Consider the following 21130-nt stretch of genomic DNA (forward strand, 5'->3'; position numbering starts at 1 on the left):
TGACTATGCACTTCATTTTTGACTTACTAGGTTTATATTAATTATGAGCTCATGATGGTTTAATATGTATTTTAATAATGATGAAAAAATTAAATAAATAGAGTTTTTTACAATGAACATTGGTATTATGTAGGGTTGATCTGTGGTGTGGACCTGGGGGCCCTTCTTTCTCATTTTTTGTCGGTAATGTTTTGTTGATTGAGCATTGTTGTATTCCCCTGACACGATTCCTATTTGTATATTGCTTACTGTTTCCCCTCTGTCAGCGAGGAAGGGGTAACCCATCCGTTGTGTTATTGTATTGTGCAGTGTTCCACTGCGTGGGTTATTTACATTTTGGTGCAATGTTTTAAACACATTTTCTCCAAACTCAATTGTTTTCTTGAAAAGCAGGGAAAGCCCCTGTGGTCGCCTAGTGCCTGATCCAGTATTAGTATCTTCTTTTGCAGTGTTGATATTTGCAAAATATTCATTTAGTATGGCTGCCTCTCATACTTATTCCTTTAGTGAGGAACAATTGGCCGAGGAAATTTGTGTACCTTCTATCTTTGATTCACTCACCAGACAGCTGGTGACGAAATTAGTACAGGCATTACCAGTGGAGGCATCCTCAAGTTGAGGAAAAAGAAATTTAGAACAGAGATGCATGGGCACATGCTTACAGAATATCTAAAAAAAAATATTACTCCACAGGGACTCCTAGTCAGGAATGAACCCTGTTTGTTTATCGACAATTTAGAATACAAAACAGCTTTTTCTGGTGTAGGCACCAAATGCAGTAGGGCTTGGATGCTACTTACCATCAACACCGCCTCAAAGAAAAGAATGCTCGTCGGTAATGAGATAGACGAAGCAGAGGCAGCCTTTGCACTCAACACTACCATCTTAAATATAAAAGAAAAGCATGACCTTATAGATAAGCATACTAACGAGTTTATCAAGCTAACTAAGACCAAAAAGATGAAAAAACTTAAAAAAGACATTTCTGCCTTCTCTAAAGAAAATGCCTATCCTTACTTGAGCTCAGATTACGCTGGCCCCGGCCAATGGAATGATCCATCATATTCCAACTTCGGCCAACAGAACCAAAGGAAAAGGGTTAACTTTTTGGATAGCTCTTCTGATGGGAGCGGTTCATTCCCCAATCAAAATACGCGTGGCCCAAGAGGCCGCCAATGGAATAGAAGCCAACATAGTGGGAGAAGAGGACGCCAAAATTGGCGCTACCAACAGCATATGCAGATGTCAATGTACGTACCTCAAGGTCCGTACCCTGGCTTTCCACTGCCCAATCTTCCTTTTCCTCCAACCGATGCAGGACCACCACCAAAAGAAAACATATTTCAGACCAGGAGGAGAGCGTACGAGCGATAACTGCTTTATTAGCAGTATATATCTCCAATAGAACACTTACCCAAGATGAGACCACTATCCTGGAGAAAGGCTTCTCATTTATTCCCATGCAAAACCCCAGCAAAATGCATTTAGAAATGGAACTTCGGAATTTTTTCCGTAAAGTACATTTAAGAGATCACTTCGGGACTAGCAGTATTGACTTAGACAAAGACAACAATACACTGTTCAAATTGAAGTCTACATTTACACCGACCTCCCCAATGGTCTCGCAGAAACCATTATATTTGAACGTACTGTCCTTCAAGACTTTCACTCCATTTTTGCTGCCCCGGTAGATTCTAAACATAACCGGTGTTATAATTTCTCCAGAAGGGAATGGGAATGCCTACAAAATCTTAAGGGAGATCCTTCTATCATCATCAAACAAGCCGATAAAGGCGGATGGGTAGTTGTGTGTGATTCCACCTATTACAATTCTGAGGTGTTGAGACAGTTAGATAACACCACTTTCTACCTCAAGCTCAGAGGGGACCCCATAGATGGTATACTAATCGAGATTCTAGCCCTTGTTACATGGGCATGAGACATCGACACCTTGAGTCCCAAAGAATTTCAATTGTCTACCTACTTCACATCTCTCCTCCCTTAAATCTATCTACCACTCTGCCATCCGCACCCTCTGTCTCCTCTCCCCCTGTGACTCCATCTCTGCTTCCCTTTCCTCCCTTGGCTGGCTTCCCTTTCACTCCCAACTTAAATTTCAATTTCTCTGCCTAGTCTTTAAATCTCTCCACGGTCTTGCTCCCCCTCATCTCTCCTCCCTCCTCTCGTTCTACACTCCCTCCCGCCCCCTTCGCTCTGCTGACCACTTCCTTCTCACCGTTCCTCCTTCCCCTTGTGCCACATCCCGTTTCCACTCCTTCCATCTCCTAGCCCTTCTACACTGGAACTCCTTACCTCTCTCTCTCCGCTCTATCTCCACCTTTTCCACATTCCAAACTTCCCTCAAATCTCTCCTTTTCCACTCCCCACCATGAATACCCTCCCCTTCCTGCTCCCCTCCCACCTTGCTTTATCTCCTTGATCATCTCCCTCTCCCTCTTCCTTCTCCTCTTCCCCCCACCCTACTACTGCACTACTCTTCTTCTCCTATCCAGTTAATTGCTCTACTTATTGTTTTGTTGATCTGAGTCTCTATTGTAAATTGCTTCTACCATTACTGTTATAAAGTTCTTGTCATATGTATCCTGTTGTTAAAATGTGCAGCGCTTTGGTGTAAAGCTCTATATAAACAGAAATAAATACAGAAATACAAATACAAAGGAACAAGGGTTCCCTTATTCCACATTCTCCGAAAAGTGCACAAGAACATGCTTAATCCTCCAGGCAGACCAATAGTGTCTCTATGTGGTTCCATTTTGGAGCCTGTGGGAAAATATCTTGATTATTTTCTCAAACCTCTGGCTGCCTACACTCCTACCTGCCTGGCAGATACCACATATGTGATTGTACTTCTGGAAGGTCTACCCTTTGACCCCACTATTCATCTTTTCATCACTCTAGACGTGGAATCTCTATACTCTAATATTCCACCGTCAGAATCTTTGTCCATTATTAAATTCTTCTTGGATCTAAGAAGCTATCATTATTGACCTGTTGGAGATCGCCATAACCAAGAATTATTTCAGGTTCAAAGACGATTTCTATTTACAAATCAAGGGAACTGCTATGGGCGCCTTCTTTGCCCCGAATTATGCCACCTTACTCATGTGGGCATTCGAGAAGGTTTCCATATTTGATGAATCCAATCCTTTTTTGCATTCTATTACCTTTTACAAAAGATACATAGACAATATCATCATTGTTTGACGGACTCCGTTTTCCCTTTCCATGGCGACCATTTTCTTGGTCATTTCTTTTTTTTTCGGTCCCGAAACGCTGCAGCGTTTCGGGACAGAAAAATATGCTTTTAGTACCCCGGTCACGCACATAATGCGGGCCGGGGTACTAATAGCAATATGACCGGAGCGGCAGGGGCATTCCCGACACAGGTAATGCCCTGGGGCCTTCGTTAAGGTCCTTGCTTCGTTAGTGCCTATAACTATGGGCCCCGGGGCATTACCTGAGTCGGTAATGCCCCGGCCGCTTGGGTCATATTGCTTAATTATTAGGCTTCATCTTAATGTTTTGACGACAAAGGAAAATTTTGGAGCAGGGGCTAAAATTCAGGAATATCAAAGACCATATAGGTTATGTAAGAATGAGGTAGAGGCGTCACGCCATGTATTGATTTTCTGTACAATGATGGTAAATCTGTATAGAAAGGTATATAAGAGTTGTACAACTGATGTGGACTCTATTGCTGGATAGGAATTTTAGACTCAAATTATTTCTGGGTCTCCAGTAGTCGGGGCAGACACAGCTTATTATATATGGAGGGTATTTGAGACAAGGGTGGAGTAATTAATATGTATTGTACTTGTTCATGTGCAATATAAGGTTTTCATAAGAATGTATAGTTTATATCAATGCTTAATCTTAATTGAATGTAGTTTTAATATGTTTATATGTGTATTTTAATAATTTAAGGAACTTTGTGCTGTGTGAGACACTGGGCCTCATTACACGTTATGCGGTAACCAACCATGGCGCTATTAGCGCCATGGTTGCCGACGGTATTTTACCGTGTCCGCCTTGGTGGATGGCGGAATTACCGCCCTTCTCCAAGGTGAGCGGGGGTGGTAATTCCCCATTCACCAAGGCACTTCCCCATTCCCATTTTTGCCCCCATAGAGCTCAATGGGAATGGGGAAGGAGCTAATTACAGTACCGCAAATTGCGGTACCGTAATTAGCACCAAGGTCCCTTTGTGGGCCCGTCCCTTAACGGCTGGTAAAACCAGCCGTTGAGGTCGGGTCCTGCAAAGGGACCTCGTAGTAAGGCGGTAAGGGTTTACCGGTACCGGTGCCCTTACCGGTAAACCCTTACCGCATTCCGTGTAATGAGGCCTACTGTATGGTTATTTTAATTAGGCGATATTTTGATATGTGATTTTTTATATAATATTTTATGTTTATGGTGTGAAGGTTTAATTAAACATAAACATAAAAAGTAATCAGATGGTAAATGCCAGATAGAGCTGAGGGAAAGGCATCAAGAACAATACAAATTGCTACCCTGTAATGCGATGGGCTGATAATGAGTGTGTGCAAGATTTCAGGGACGAACAGGGATGTGCTGATGAGCAGTATGAGCTGGAAGGTAAATAGGATCTTTTGGAGTCAATGAGAGAGATAGACAGAGTCAACTTGAGGATGAACAGATTTTGGTAGAACTTAGCTGAGATGTAGAGAAAGGTCCACACAGAGAGGTAGAGTGAAGAATGATCAATGCAAATCCTATGAAAAGTGTCATAAACATAAGCCATCTGAAGTTCTTGGGAGGATCCACAGCTCGAAAATCAAGACTTGGATGGTAATGACAGGAAACCAGGGGAGGATGTGAGAGACAGATAAGCAGCATAAACCTAGGAGGAAAGAGTCCAAGCACCTGTTATCAAGAGGATATGGTGAGAGACGACTGTAGGTGAGCGGCTGTCCAGTGGGGGAGTTGTAGACCAAAACACACACTGCCTTCAATGGAAGAGTAATTGAAAGACCAAGACAAAAGACAGCTAGATAAGTCAGACTGAAGGAAGAGGTGAAATCTTAACACAAAGGAATACCTTGCATAAATGTAAGCACAAGAGGACCACTTTGTTTTATTCTGGAAACTGTAGTTAACAATTTCAAGCAGACACCAAACACCAGTGAGAATTGTGAGACAATCATTGTGCTGCTTCCTGGAACCTATAGTACATATGCCCAACTGGATACTAACTATGAGTGAGAACTGTGAGAAATCAATTATGGTGAGTAATGGAAACAGTAGTGATTATTCTGGAGAATTTAACAACTACCAGTGATAACTGGGAGAGTCTCATTGTGCTGTATCCTGTTACCCGTTGTTACATATTTAAAAATGCATACAGACTTCCAATGGGGTTCATGAGAAATCTATTGAATTATGTCTGGAACTTGCAGTGAATATTCCCAATCTCATAGAAGCTACCACTGAGAGTGTCACAGAATAATTGCACAGCACGTTGAAAGTTGAGTAAATGTGCCAACCTGCATACCAAATAGCAGTGAGAAATGAGAAGAACACACACATCTGTCTTATGGGCCCTGCAGTGCACGTTTGCAGGGGCATCAGAATAACTAGTCAGGACTGCATTTTAGAAACTAGATTGGAGGTTTACAAGTGAGCAACAACAATTGAACATACAATTGAACATACACAGACAAGATATCAAGTTGCTCTATATTCTGGAACCTGGAATGATGTACATATTCAGAAGCAGAAACCCAACCCCCATTGCTTCATGGAATCTGGAGTGAAGATTTGCATACACACAAGGATTGTTAATGAACAATATAAGAGAGAAAGAAACACAGGGTGACAAGAAAACAACATTCACTGCATGCCCGCCCATCCTCCATTCTCATGAGAATCCTTCATTCTTGAACGGCCATGCTCTCTGGCCAGATTTTAAGTCAGCTATTCTTTTGCCTTCCGTTTACTTAGAGCTTGATCCCTCCTACTGTGAGGCTCTTCATTTTCATGACCACTTGGGAGAGTTTGTTGGTACAGAGCTTCAAGTGTCATTGCGTGAGGCACTTCAATACAATGGTATGGACCTTGGTGAAAGTGTCGTAGATTTGGGAAAGTACCTCTGTGTAGTTATCATGGTTGTAGGCTATGGAATAAAGTATATCATTATCAGAACACTATCATTATCAACAGATTGGAAGCTGCTGTAACGTCAGTTGCAGTGTTGCTTGGCGTTGCCTGTTTGTTTGGTGGGTTCCTTCCTCTAATCGGCGTCTATGCTCTTCCGTTCTTTTGGCTGCGGATGGAAATTTGGCTCTGACGGCTAAAGTCGGAGAGTCTGGCCGCTGAACGGGTGCACAGTTTTCTGTTTCTGGATGCGGATCTGGTGAGGGCATTGACTGTGGCTTGCTCCCGTGGGTCAAAGGTTTGGAATGGTGGTAAAATTGGTTTGCAGGTACTCCTTGCCTGAACCAGTGGAGCATTACACTCTGTACTCTCTTTCTTTGCATTCTTATAGTGGTTGTGTTTTCTATATGCAAATGTCTGTACCTAGAACTCTCCGTTACAAAAGCTCTCAAACACCCTGATTGATGCCACTCATATGTCGATGTCACTAAAGTATGATACCACAATTCCCAATCCTATTGTTACATCGCCAATCTCCAATAGGGATCATCTTTCTGAATTTTTGGTATTAAGCTCACGTAGGAGGCAGAGAATCCATGCCAAGAGATCTGAGATGCCTCGTGATATCAGTAGTACTTCTCATATGGCTACTGATATGTTTAATATAAGTAAGGATCGGGTTCAACAAGCATATACATATACAGCCATTGTGGCTACTAATTCTGAAAACTACCCAGAAAATAGTTGTGAATCTTTGATGCCAACTTCCATTGTAACATACTGTTTGGATCAAGGGAGAAATAAAATCAACTATGATCTTACCTTACAGTCTCTATTAGACTCTGAGAGAAATAGTACCCCTGAGTCCTGGAGGCAGTCCAAGGCTATAATCATTAATGAGTTAAACAATGTGATACTCTTTATGATTTTCATGTATGATACCTCTATAAGTTGTACCGACTAGAGGGCTTTGGTGCACGTGTCTGGGCAGTGTGTTGGCCGATTCACGCTGGGAAGTTGCACGGGCTAGTCTAATTTTGAACCATAAATCTCATAAAAGCAGGTAGGGTTGAGAGGTACATTGTGAGCACATTGAAGTGCATGAAATATGGAATCAGCCTACATGTAGCCTCATATTTGGAAAATGCGGGCCAGGTGCTTCTGAGAGAGTTTTATCATCTCTGTGCAGCTTGTAGCTACCTCGGAAGAAGACATATCTGAAAGTAAATCTTCTTTAGCGACAAGACAGCATCTGTCACTGCAGTAGAATGTGAAGGTCTCAAAAAATCACTCTCCTTACTAAACTGCCATTGTTGTGGTCATGTCATTTTGAACCACAGTTGGATGAATTTCTCAAGAAGTTGCTTAACTACAGAAAGCATGCCATATATTACAGAGGCAGACCTAGACCAATGATATCTAAGGGTGCAGTATATGGATAATCCATGCCTAAACCTTCAACCCAGCACCCACCTTTGAAACAGAGTTAGAATTCCCTCAGGTATGGAACACCCCCAATAACATGTGGTGTACACTGAAGACAGTCCCCTGCTACTCCCACAACCTAAATCACAATTATTGGTCCTTGCAGACCATGCCTGTAAGAAGAAAAATGAGAATTTTCAAAACATCATGGGGGATGTGTAAGCCAAGTGGTTGCTGAATATCATTTCTTTATGCATTACAGTTTAAGCAACCCCCCCCCCCCCAAATGGTCCAATTGTCGCTCACCTTCTGCAACAGGGGTCTGAAATATTTGTCTTTAGAGATACTTTGGACTACAACTCCCATCAGCTCTAGTCAGCATAGTCAAGGGTGATGGGTCATGGGAGTTGTAGTTCAGCACATCTGGAGAAACACAAGTTGCAGATCACTGTTGTGCAGGATGCAGTGAAGTGACAAGCATTTTTGAAGGGATTTACACGTCGCTGGTAAGGACGGCTAGCTGCATAGTCCGTCTTGGAGAACAGCAATCATCTGTATTTGTTCTCTACATTGTTTCTTGTGAGAAAACCTACATGAGAGATCAGGTCAGTGATGGATTTAAAAAGACTAAACAAATACATCTGCTATCATCCATTCAAAATGTAAACGTTTTGATGGTGAGCAGATGCAGGTGCAAGGGGTTCTAGGTCACCTGGCCTAAGCACTGCCCACCTGTCAATGAACTTAAACTGTTGGCACCTTCCTGTTTTGCCGTCAGGTGTCCCTACTTAAGCAGCCCTCCAGCCTCTTTTCCTTTGCAGTTGGTGAGCAGGTGCAAGTGGATCTAGGTCATCTTGCCTAAGCCCCACCCACCTGTCAATAACCTTAAACTATTGGCCCCTTCCTGTTCTGCCACCCTTTTTTCCTACTTAAGCAGCCCTCCATCCTCTGTTTCTTTGCAGTTGGTGAGTAGGTGCAAGTGGATCTAGGTCACCTGGTCACCTGGTCTAAGCCCCACCCACCTTCTTAGCCCTGCCTCTTCCTTTCTGCCCTTAACTCTTAGATCAAGGGCGTCTTTCGCCCAGGGATCTGAAGTGAAGAGCAGACAAAGAAAAGGGAAATTCCTGTTTGGAACTGTTTGTACCGGGAACAACCAGGGCCCAAAGCCCGGCTTAGACAACAGTTAGGCATGCGTTGAATATATGTTGTCTCCCTCAGCCCCACAGGCCATCCCTACCATCACCATGCAACAACAACAACATTGCCCCTCCTGTAGGGCAAGGACAACCTCACCCACATCAGCCTCAAACCCATCACACCACCCCACCATCCACAACACTGTTGGGACAAACTCCCAGGCAGGTTGAGGGCTGCTAGGAATTCGCAGACTCAGAACTCATGAATGGCCTAACTCCTTCCCTTCCCAAATGGAACACAGGCCCAGACAGACAGCAAGTTCAAACTGTGGTTTATTACAGCCAAAACCAACAGGAATCATTACACAAATAGAAGAAATCCAGGGACATATCAGTGAGCTCTGGCTCGCAGACCAATTTTATTAGCAGATTGCGTTATATCGACGTCACAACCTGGGCCCATCTCCAGCAAATCTAGCATGGGACGGGATTGGGTGATGAGTGGTAGTCCACCTATAGATGTTCTTACACTTGTTAGTTCACTGGATCTTGCATGTCAGGTGGCAGGCCTGGCCCTCCCCAATTACCTAATACTGAACAATGTTGCCATGTGAGGGTCTTGTCATTGGTTCTTGCCCATTGCTACCCACCCCGGGGATCCTGAACTGTGATTGGCTAGAGCTGATCTCCCCAGGCCTGGGATTTGAAATGGTTCTCAGCTCGAGGAGTACCTTATCAAGGTAATAAGTATAACTATGTGTCTGCAGTGTAACTCCTGTGCACCACTAAAAACTATGAGAGTGCTCGTTCTCATCATGCAACACTCGTCTCCCGATGTAACTTCTCTGTTGCAAGCCTTTGTCTGACTGTGTGAGAGTGTTCTTCGTTCGCAGCTGCTGGTTTCGATTCCTCATCTACTTAGTCGGTCACGTGTCCAGAGACCGTGTTTTTTAGCTCTGCAGCTCTGAATTAGTCTGATTTTATGAAGAATTATTCCCATTTGCTGTGTTCGGTGTTACTGTAGTTCAGGGAATGGAATGTCACTCGTATTTTGGTGGCCTTGGCAGCCGTCCTTGTGGTGGCCTCTGTGCAGCCTGAATTTGCTCGTTCAGCTCCTGCCAATGGTCTTGGACTGTGGAGATTTTCCTGAGCCATGGCATGGCTTCTTCATTTTCGTGTTATTGTGTAGTTCTCCATATGTTAGTAATGCATTGAATCTGTCAGGTCCCTTTGGTGCTCCTGCTGTTTCAAAGGTTATTTACATGTAAGCATTTGCAAGTGTGTTCAGAATCTCTTGCTTCTTGTGGTTTCTGTGTTGCTGCAGTTAGGCTAATGACAAAATAATAAAACAAGGGCGGTATGTACATGTATACGTCCTCTAACTTATAGAACTTTTCGTCATGTGTTCTTCGTGTATTCGGGTGCATGAGTGTGTCCCAATGTGCGGATGGCTCATGTGCTTCATGTCTAACGCTGCTATGTCATGGTGTCTCTAACAATGTCAAAAGCACAGTTTCTTGCCGCTTTAGTTGAGGCTGTCAAAGGAGGTCTCCATAGTTGTATCCTGAGGCTCTTCATCCACTCTAGGTAATGCTTGTACTGCTCCTGGGCTATATGGTTGGTGGAGTGGGTACCTTTCTGCATATTTGTCTGCCATGGGAGCACTAGGGATCGGTCCAAAATGGTACGGGTGATTGTGGTGTTTGCAGGTCTTCTTCCGGGCTATGTGTCTTGTGGGCGGGGGAGCTGGGGTAGGATTCAACCTCTGGGTTACTTGTTGACCACATCTCGAAATGTCCAATTCTTCTCTCTCGGTCACCATATCTTTGTTATCCCTCCAAGATGTCCATAATAGTTTACATGGTCATCGAAAGACCAGTACATGTAACAGCACTTTCCTTCGAGGTTGCACCAGATCCATTTTTCTTTATAGGTTCTCAGGGGTCACAGGGGTTGTCCACCTGTATTGTTCCTGCTGGCAATAAGTCACACTGTGCAATTTCAGCCCATAGTCGGTTCTTTCACAATGTCATCCTTCGTTCCCCCTATGTTCACATCCATTAGTGTCTACATCCCAACTGCCTCTTCTGCTGTCTTATGGCACCTTGCAATGCATATCTTGATCACAAATGCTGATTCTGTTCCTAATATTAGTGCTCCTGCTATCCCTTTCAGCCCATCCAACAGTCATGATGGCATCCATGACCATAGATATGCCAACTAGCTCTTGTCTTTTCCTATCCCACATGCTCATCTTCCATCTTCGCCTGCATGTTTGCCAATTGTGCAATTGCATCTGAGAGAGTTCCATTATCTTCATTTTTAGCTGATATGAATGTGGAACATGAACTCCCAATCTTGGCGCAAACTCCTCCTTCTATTGCTGTGAAGAGATCCAGACCTTATCTATTCTGGAGTGCCACCAACCTAATTACTCTGAATGCTTCCTTTGTGATGTTGAACCGATTTACGGTTGAGTTAATTGTTACCATCGGCTCCCATCAAGTGATCTGTAGCCATTTGGCATTTGCGTATGTCTTTATTCCTGGTATCAGTGATGCGTAGGACATTTGTGTTCGGCTGAACAGTCTGTGATCTGCTGGGATTGTTTGCAGTTAGGGAGCAGGTGTAAGTGGATCTAGGTCACCTGGCCTAAGCCCTGCCCACCTGGTGCCTTCCTGGTTGCCGCTCCTTTTCACCACTTAGCAAGCCCCGCTCACCTGGTGCCTTCCTGCTTGCCACTCCTTTTCACCACTTAGCAAGCCCCACCTACCTGGTGCCTTCCTGCTTGCCACTCCTTTTCACCACTAAGCAAGCTCCGCCAACCTGGTGCCTTCCTGCTTGCCGCTCCTTTTCACCACTTAGCAAGCCCCGCCCACTTGGTGCCTTCCTGCTTGCCACTCCTTTTCACCACTTAGAAAGCCCCGCCCACCTGGTGCCTTCCTGCTTGCCGCTCTTTTCCCTATTTAAGGAGCCCTCCAGCCTCTTTTCCTTTGCAACTGGGGAGCAGGTGTAAGTGGATCTAGGTCACCTGGCCTAAGCCCCGCCCACCTTCTTAGCCCTGCCTCTTCCTTCCTGATCTTAACTCTTAGATGAAGGGCGTCTCTCGCCCGGGTGTCCAAAGTGAAGAGCTATTGCTGTTTGGACCAGGAGGATCCAGGGTCCGACCCCCTGCTAAGACGGCAGGTAAGCATGCACCAACATGTGTTTACATACTCTGTCTTTACATTCCATCCCCATCCTCTCTGGTCCCCCCCGTGTTATTCCCTTGTGCACCCCCCACCCCTTCCTGCACACAGGAGTCTGTCCTGATACATTCTGGTTTCACCATCACCGTCTTGTGGCCAATGCTGGATTTTACTTTTATGGACTTCATTGATTCATGGTGCCTCACCCTTCTCAACTCTCATGCTGGATTTCCTTTGCATCTTGTACTCATGCATCTTGTACTCATGGTGGCCCTGAATCATGCTGTTCCATCTTCATCTTGTATCCTGGCTTGCAACATTATGTGTTACTACTGACTTGTGCAATTGTATTTGCTCCACTCTCTTGCTTCTCCACTCTTTTTGACTGCTTACTCTCTGTTCTCTCCTCCCCTCACCTCCCCTCTCCCTTTTCCTATCTCCTCACCTCCTCCCCTTACTTTCGTCTATTCACTTACTCTATCAGAATTGTCCCTGGACCTACTGTGATAGCAACCTCGTCTGTCGATCCCCTATCCCCTTACTGTTGCCCCCCCTCCCTCCAGCACTATCTGAAACATTGTCAGGCCTAGTACGATAGTACGATAGTCACTTGTTTTGTTCCTCCCCTCCCTTTCTGCACCCCTCACCTTTTGTTTTCCTCCGGCTCTACCAGAAATGTTGTCAAGCCTAGTATGGTATTCACCTGTCTGTTTCCATTTCCTGCCCACTCTCCCCCTCTCTTATCTATGTCTAAGCACTTGCACTATCTGAAATGTCATCAGGCCGAGTACGATAGTTAATTTCACATCCTTACTGTTCATGGCCTGTAAGAATGTCGTTGTATTTTCCCTTGTTCCCTTCCTTGCCTTAAAGCGCTTTGAAACACATTGTGTATAGGCGCTATATAAATAAACTATCATATCATATCATATCCAGCGCCGCTTCTGACTTTCCTGAGAAATAATTCCCCCCTCTTTTCACCCTTCTCATTCCTACCGGTTTCCCTGCCTCCTTGGGTTCAGCTGTTGGTGCTTTCTCAACTGACCTCTACCTTTGTCTGTTATTCTCCATCTTTGGGAACTTTTTGAGCTTCACATCTTTCTTGGGTACCACCAATGAAAGCATGTTGATGTGGACCATACTCCTCCCCAATCAGGTTGCATTTTTTCATACGCCTTTGATCCGCATGCCCAGTAGTGATCCATTAGCAATGCCATTCCTATGTTCATTGCTGGAAGGTGTTCAGTTGCCTTGCATCCTACATTTTCACCAACTTCAGCGTCACATTTGTTCTGATAGCACAAGGCTGGTGTCTTCAGGGGAATTATTAGCATCGGACCAGCTTCGTTCTCTACCCATATTAGTACATTTGTGCTTGTGTCCCACTCCTTCAGGCACTTGTTATTCTCTTCCTGCACCTTATTCACTGCTGATAGTGCCAGGGTCAGAGCTTTGCTTCCTACCAATCCATCTTCCCATCCATCATTAGTATATACTCGTCCATAGATCAGTATCTGTGGTCTTTCCCATCATCCGGGCTCTCCTCCTATCCCTTTTACTCTTGTCCATGGGCATGGGAAGTCCTTCAGTGTGATAGTGTTTGTCTCTCCTTTCTTCGGTCTGTCAGTTATGTACTGCAGGCTTTCATATAGCTGCTAATAGTTGTTCATCATGTCTAGTGTTTTTATATAATTATAAGGTATTTTTGGACATCCATCTCAGTGTTGCTGTTCTCCATTGAAATCTTCCTTCTGGCTGCACCATCGCTAGATACATCAGGCACTGTGCTCTTGCTGCGGCTATTTTTTTCATTTTTTTTTTATTTGTTTAGTTGCATAACAACTTTTCAAATATATATAATCAAAATTCATTTCATTACAATTCATTTCATTTACAATAAAACTATCAATTAAATTGACACTTAAAGTTCAAATTTAAAGCATCATTATTCACCTTCAGCCTTCCTACTTTGACTGTGGTCACGCACTGCGATTTCTAAAAAGTGAATAATTGCTACTCTTACCGATACTCTTGGGCATGAGAAAACCATTTGGCAAGTTTCCTGTACATTTAGGTATGCTGTAAAATCAAACACTCTTTGAAAAAATTGTTTGCGAATCGCAATCAAAGCAGGACATTGCACCAATAAATGTTTCAATGTTTCAGGTTCACATTCATTTAAACAGTACCAGCAATGTATTAACTTTTTAGAACTCATTCTCCTTCGCACCAATACATCGCGCGTATGCCACAAATTAAGCCTGACATCAAATGCGTGGTGAGGGACATTTAATCAGATATTCAGCCATTTGTCTATACCTTTTTGTGCCAAACAATGATGTAGCAAATACTTGCTGCGGGTATTTCAGTTGCAATGACCGTTTGTGTAGCACGCATGGCGTCGGGGATTAAAGAGCAAACATAACAGCTCTCTCCGGCCATGTCCCTGCCCACCTTGTAAATGTAAATGTCATTGTACCACATGTTATTTGTAACCCGTGCTGTGTCTGTGAGATACATGTCAACTCCCGTCATGTCTGCATCAACACTGCGCTTACCTCTCCTTACCTTATCAGCAGTGTCTTCTCTTCCATCTGACATGGTCATCCTTCCTGCTAGGGTTTGGGTAATGTTAGAAGGGGACACAGCAGTAATACTCATAGCATGATAAATTTACCAGAATACAAGGGCCAATACGCCACTGGGAATCAACAAACATACCAGTGTGATAGTTTACTTCATTGGTCCTTTCATGACTGCTTCCATTGCTGGATCCTTGCAGTTGATGAGATGATAAAGTTGCCCGCCTGAAAATCGCACAGAAAAGCATAATTTTGTTAGTTCTTGTCAGTACCGTCAAGCTCCGCAATCTAAATAGTCGCTAATTGCAAAAAGGCAAAGACCTCCTCTCAAACTTGTTTTATTAAGAGATCTTGTAATTTGGGCAGAACAGGGTATTCACTGTGTTCAAGTTGTGGGTATGCTTGGGCTAGATATTCTATGAATACAAGGGAATACACTGTAGGGGATCCGGCCAGGAATCTTCTTGGTCTCCTTATGTAATACGCAAACTGGTTGGAGAACGTTTCAGGGTTATCACTGGGAGGTAACATCCAGAGAATAGCCTATACATCCCTTATTACATTCACGTTGACCTGCGTGTGTGAAAAGGGAAAATAACAAACAGTGTTTTATCACTTTCACGTAGTCCTGAGTGTGCAGAATGGGAAAATAACAAACAAACAGTGCTTTTAGCTATCTATTTGGACCAGTACACCAGCCGCAACTTCTGCTTTGTGGGATCATCGAATCATTGGGTGTCCTGCCCTCTCTAAATCTGTGTGATCCGCTTGTGCTTGCTTTTCATCGAGATCTTGAATGTTGGTCCTGTCTGTCACTGTATTTTCGTTGCCAGGTGCGCCACTGCTTTGTAGGGCTTGATGTCCTGGATGTGATTCCAAACTGTTTTTACCTCAACCCTTACTGCTCTGTCAGTCACGGACTCCACAACATGAGGTCCCGTGAATCTAGGCAAATTCCATCGCTGGAGAAAGATCTTGATAAGGGCCAGGTCCCTCACCTTCACTGAATGTTCAAGTTTGTTATCAAAATCTGCATTATTGCAGCTGCTCTCTTTGTTGTCTTCAGGCGCTCCCTGGATCTGCTGTATCTGGCAAGAGATCAAAGATGCACTAGAAACCATGGAAGTGATATAGTCAAACATTTCTTGCTCTTGCACATCTGCGCTTCTCTCTCAATCCTTCAATGCCCCAGTGGGAGGTACAAAGGGAAGATGCATGCAACATCCTGTCACCACCTCGTGGGGCGTTAAATGGTGGTTGGAAACTGGCTTGTTACGCAATTGAATGAGTGCCAACAACAAACAGTAAAGCCAGTTTTTCTTGGTGCTTTACTGAGTTTTGGCAATGCACTATTTTAGGAGTCCATTTAGGCATTCACACACCTCATTTGCTTGTGGGTGGTACGCAAAGGCGAATTTGTGCTTGATGCCTAGTAGGGCTGTGATGTGTTGAAACAGTTCATTGGTGAAGTGAGGACCAATTTCAGACAGCAGGACTTCACACACACCCCATCTTGGGAAGACTTCCAGGACCAGAAATATTGCTGCTCTTAGTGCATCAGCGTGGGAGCATGGCCCATCCTCTATCCATCTGGAGAATGGGCAAACCACCATTATCATGTAGCGGTATGCTTGACAGACTTGGATCATGTCCACATAGTCCACATGGAGGGTCAGAAATGGGCCCACTGGTCTTGGTGTGGCTCCTCTCACAACTCTTAGAGTATGTCCTGCGGTGAACTGCTGACAAGTCAAGTAGTTAATAATTAAATCAGCTACATTTTCACTCAAATTTGGACAAAACCACGTTTCTCCAAAGACCTCCTTCCCTGTATGTGTTGGATGATGCAATTGTGCCAGTGCTGTTTTCAATAGTGTCAGTGGCATGACCACCTTTGCTGTGTTGTTCTGGCGCGATAAGGCATTGGTTGGAGCATTGAGCATTCTCTCTTTACCATAGCTCCTTTTCTTCTTGTGGTGCACTCCCTGCAGTGCCATCATTTCAGTCTCTGGTAATTCATTGTAACCTTCCCTCATCACCATGTTCCTCACTCCTCTCTGGGCTTTAGGCCTTTCTTCCAGTTTCTACAAGTTCCCAAAATATGCTGTGCACTTTGCCTCATAGTCTGCTGCTTCATTCCCTCATGAGACAGGATTTTCCTCTCTGGTTTGGGCCTGGCATTTCACTAGTGCCACCTCCCTTGGGTATGCAATTACCTCAATCATTTTGCCTAACAAAAGCACATGCTGCAATAAAGTCCCATCACCTCTTCTGAACCCTCTCCTATTCCATCGCGCCTGTCATGAATGTACTGTTGATATGACGTAAGCACTGTCAGAATATATCATCACACACTTCTCTATACTCTGTTCCAGTGCCAGTATGAGGACCACTAGCTCTGCCACTTGGGCTGAATAGTGGGACGGTAATCGTGCACGCACTAATACCTCACTTGTTCTGTACTATTTCAGTCTTATCACTGCAGTCCCAGTGCTTCTAATCCCATCACTCTGGTCAATTGTCGAAGAATTATCAAGGTACAGTACGTTTCCTCCCTCAAGTGCATCCTCCTCCGCCTTGCTTGTGTCACTAAACAACTCTATGTTGCTTGTGCTGTTGTGTGCATAATCTCCTGGTTGATGGGCATCTGCCAAGAATAATACTGGGTTAACTGTCCTGCATCTTACTATCTTCAGTCCTGGATTTGATAGTATCACCTCATACCCTGATGCTCTCTGTGTGGTCATTGTGCTTTTTGGCTTGTGTAACATCGTAAAAAGGGTGTGCTCCACGTACAGGGTGGTGGTGCACCCCATTGTCACTGTTGATGACTTCTCCACCGTGAAGGCTGCAGCAGCAAATGACTGTTTGCATGGGTAATGTCCTCTAATCAATGGGTCGAGCTGCCCACTGTAGTAAGCAATTGGCTTATGGCCCATGCGTGTCTTCTGAGTCAGCACTACTTTCATCACTACAACATCAGTGTATGAGCACAGGAACAACTGCTTTTTGTAGTCTGGGTTCCCCAACACTGGAGCTGTGCATATTGCCTGTTTCAGTACCTCAAAGGCTTCAGTCATATCTGTGGTCCATGTCAGTCTCTTTGTTCCCTTCTGAGATTCCTTTAGTGCAGTCAATAGTGGCATTGTGTATGTGCTGTAATCGAAGACCCATGCTCTGCAATAATTGCACAACCCCAAGAATGGTTGCATTTCCTTCACTGTTTTGGGTTGGGGGTGTTCTATGTTGTCTCTGATCTCTTCAGGGCAATGTTTCGGCCATCCTTATATATCATCTGTCCAATGTAGAGTACCTCCTTCTGAGAATACTGTAGTTTGGCCTTGTCCACCTTGTACCCCTTATCTGCTAACGCTGTCATCATGTGTACTGCCTCGCTGCAGACCAAAATGTCGTCTACATACTATAGGACTGTGCTTTCTGTCTGGATGTTGCTTAGATCCATCTGCATAACCATGTTAAAGATGGATGGTGACTCGCAGTACCCTTGTGGCAAACAAGTATGTTTTCAACTTCTGTTTACGGTAAATAAAGCTGGTTAGATCTTGTGAGTCTGGGTGTAATGGTACTGAGAAAAATGCATTCTTTAGGTCAATGGCCGCCGGAATGCCACACAAAATTGTCACTGGGTTTGCTACTACCAGATACTCTGCTTCTACAATGTCGTTCAAAGGTCTTAAATCCTGAATGAAACGCCATGCCCCCCATTGGACTTGAGCATGAAATACACTGCTGTGTTGCAAGGAGATTTCTGATGGTATCAGTATGCTTCTCTCAATGAGGGTGTTGATAGTCTCATCTGCCTCTTTGGTTAGGGGATACTGCTTTACTCTTGGCAAAATTGCTCCTGTTTTCAGTTTAATCTTCACTCCCCCTATTCTCTTTATGCAGCCCACATCATAAGGACTTGTGGTCCATAAGCTGTCAGGGACCTTGGCTATGTCCTCCTCCCATTATGTGGGCGGCCCCTCCAGCACCATCGCCATTCTCTGTGGTACCTCTCTGTAGTGAATCTGTAACCAGAAGGTTACATTCATTTCATACATCATTTCCAGTTCCCGTCGCTCTTCTCCAAAGAGCTCATCATCTGTCACTGTTGTTAGCCGGCACCCTTCTGAAACTGCAATCATTGCTCTCCATGCCCTCCCTGTGTCCTCTGTTGCATGCACTGCAATTGTTCCCTCTGGCTCATCTAAGGGTGTCTCTGGCCTGAATAGGTACTTGTTTGGTATTTCCCACACCTTCCCTGCCTGGCATCCATGTGATGGCAATGTTTGTCCCATATTGGAACAACTCGGGGTCCACTGGCACCCCGGTCTGTAATGTGCATCCACAGTATGCGTGAACAATCTGTTAAGCCCTTAGCATGAATATGTCTGGTGTTGAGCATATTATGCCCTTGTCTGTGAAGGAAATGGGCATGTTTATTCTGCTCATGATGTCTCGTCCCAATCTGTTTACAGGTGTCTGTCGAGAGTAAAGTAAGGGTAGTGATAAGCCATGATATCCTATAGATAGTGAGATGTTATCAGTAAAAGGAACCACTTCTCGAGCCCCAGAGAGTCATTGAGTGTTCATGGCATTGCCTGACAACTTAAATGTCCCCTCCCTGATACATGACCTAGTCACCTCAGTGTCAACAAAAAAAGAAAACGTTTTGTCACCTATCGCCACCCCTATGCGCCTCCACAGGCTTGAGTGTGATCGACAGGATGGGACAAATCAAGTTCGTCTATGGGCTGTCTTATTGAGGATACATAGATAATCTGTTCCCTGTAAACGGATTGTTCCCCACCATGGTGATCCGTCCCACTTGTCTCACTGGCACTGTCACCACTGTATCCATGGGTTCTTGTGTGCTCTCATCCTGTAGTTGTGCAAGCTGTTGTGTAGTTCCCCTGATCTGTGGTGATTGCAAACCCCTTGGTAGTGGTGCTGCCATTTTTGGTGCCTGTGTTCGTACCTGTGTTTGAGCTGGTGCCTGTGTTTGTATTTGTGCATCTGCTGATAGGAGCCTTGAATCTGCCCTTGCTGTGACTGACCCTGAGCATAACAATCTTCCTGTCCCCACTGATAGATCTGCTGCCCTAGATCACCCCAATTCTGTTGTACCCCTCGGAATCGGCATGCTCTAGACATGTGTCCTAGATGCCCGCAGGTACAGCACTGTGGTGGTTCCCTCCTTGTCCTGGGAAGCACCCTTTCATTTCCCGTGGGCCTGGCTGCATCTGCTGCCCAGAGCGCCGAAACCCTCCTGATTGTAGGGCATCTGTAGCCCGAAGCCATGCCCTCTTTGTAATCCTCTCCTTCCTCAAAACCCCTGCTGTGGGCTGCCCTGCCCCATGAATTCTCCTCCCGTGGGTGGTGCAAATGGTTGTTGTTGTTGGTACTGCTGCTGAGATGCTGGTGCTTGTGGGATGGGGCTGGTTATTGCCACCCCTTCTATTGCATACTTTGATAGATTTTATTGCACTAACTTGGCCTCATCTGCCTTTCTCTCTTCCGCCTTTTGTTAAACCTTTTCCTGCCATAGCCTACATTGTGAACTGTATTTCTGGCCATCCCTTTGCTTCCATCCCCACTAATTTTCTCAGACTTTTCTGTACATGTTCTGGTAATCCCTGCACTAAGATGTGATAAAATATTGCTATAGTTTTGTCCAACGGCCCTCGAGTTTCAAGGCACCAAAGCTCTTGAATCTCCTGAATGTACTTCACTGGGTCTTTGTCCTCTCTCATCTTGTGTGACGTAATCGCCCCAATGTCTGACGTGTCCGGGTATTGTGTTCATGATGCATGCCACACTGCTGCTCTGCAATTGGCAAATGGTGAACCGTCATGAGCCGTGTTCTGTTTCGTCACCCCTGAGAACCCTGTCCTCTTCCCTATGTCATCAGCTCCGTCAACCAGTATCGAAACTAATAACTCCTTCACATCACCCACTGCCAGTCTGTGACCCACTGTCAGTTTCTCCATTTCATAAATCCATTTTCCTGCTCCAGAACTCAATTATGGTAACCTGCACTTCACATTCTCTTTATCTGTGTGTTTACAAGGCACATACTCTGGTCTCACCACTCCCTTCTCTAGTAATGGCATCTGTGAATATGTTGCCCTTTCTTACGGGGTCCTTCGGTACTGTTTGATTTGTATAGGCCCTCTCTCATAATCAATGTCTGTGCATAAGTCTACTGGTTCTAGTCTGGGCACTCGCTTGCTTTCATCATAAGCTCTAGACAGTCGCCCTCTTGGTTTCCTCCCTCCATGGCCCCGGATATTCTCTGAGTCTATTGATATATGTTATGTGTGCTGCACCTGTTGTTCGCTTGCTGGGTTTGCTCCTCTGACTCAGCCCCTCCTTCTCCCTGTCCAGGAGACATTCGTTCACACGATGTCCAGTCGTCTGTCCTCGTGGAGTGGGGTCTGCTGTGCTCCCCTGTGTCCATGTTTCTACAAAAATCATCAGAAAAGGTTAACCTACTTGATGCCGAGTCAGTGTTAAGTTTCATGCTAAGATCATTGTCTACTATATTGAATTTTCTACCTCCGACCCAAACCCCTAGGCCTGCTCTGCTGCCTCATGCTGTGCTCCTGCGACTTTACCGCTCTTATTGCTCGCTCATCTTCTTCCTTACGTGCTCGTTCTC

Source organism: Ambystoma mexicanum, chromosome 8 (genome assembly GCF_040938575.1).
Source record: "Ambystoma mexicanum isolate Mex_15411 chromosome 8, UKY_AmexF1_1, whole genome shotgun sequence".
Classification (NCBI taxonomy): domain Eukaryota; kingdom Metazoa; phylum Chordata; class Amphibia; order Caudata; family Ambystomatidae; genus Ambystoma; species Ambystoma mexicanum.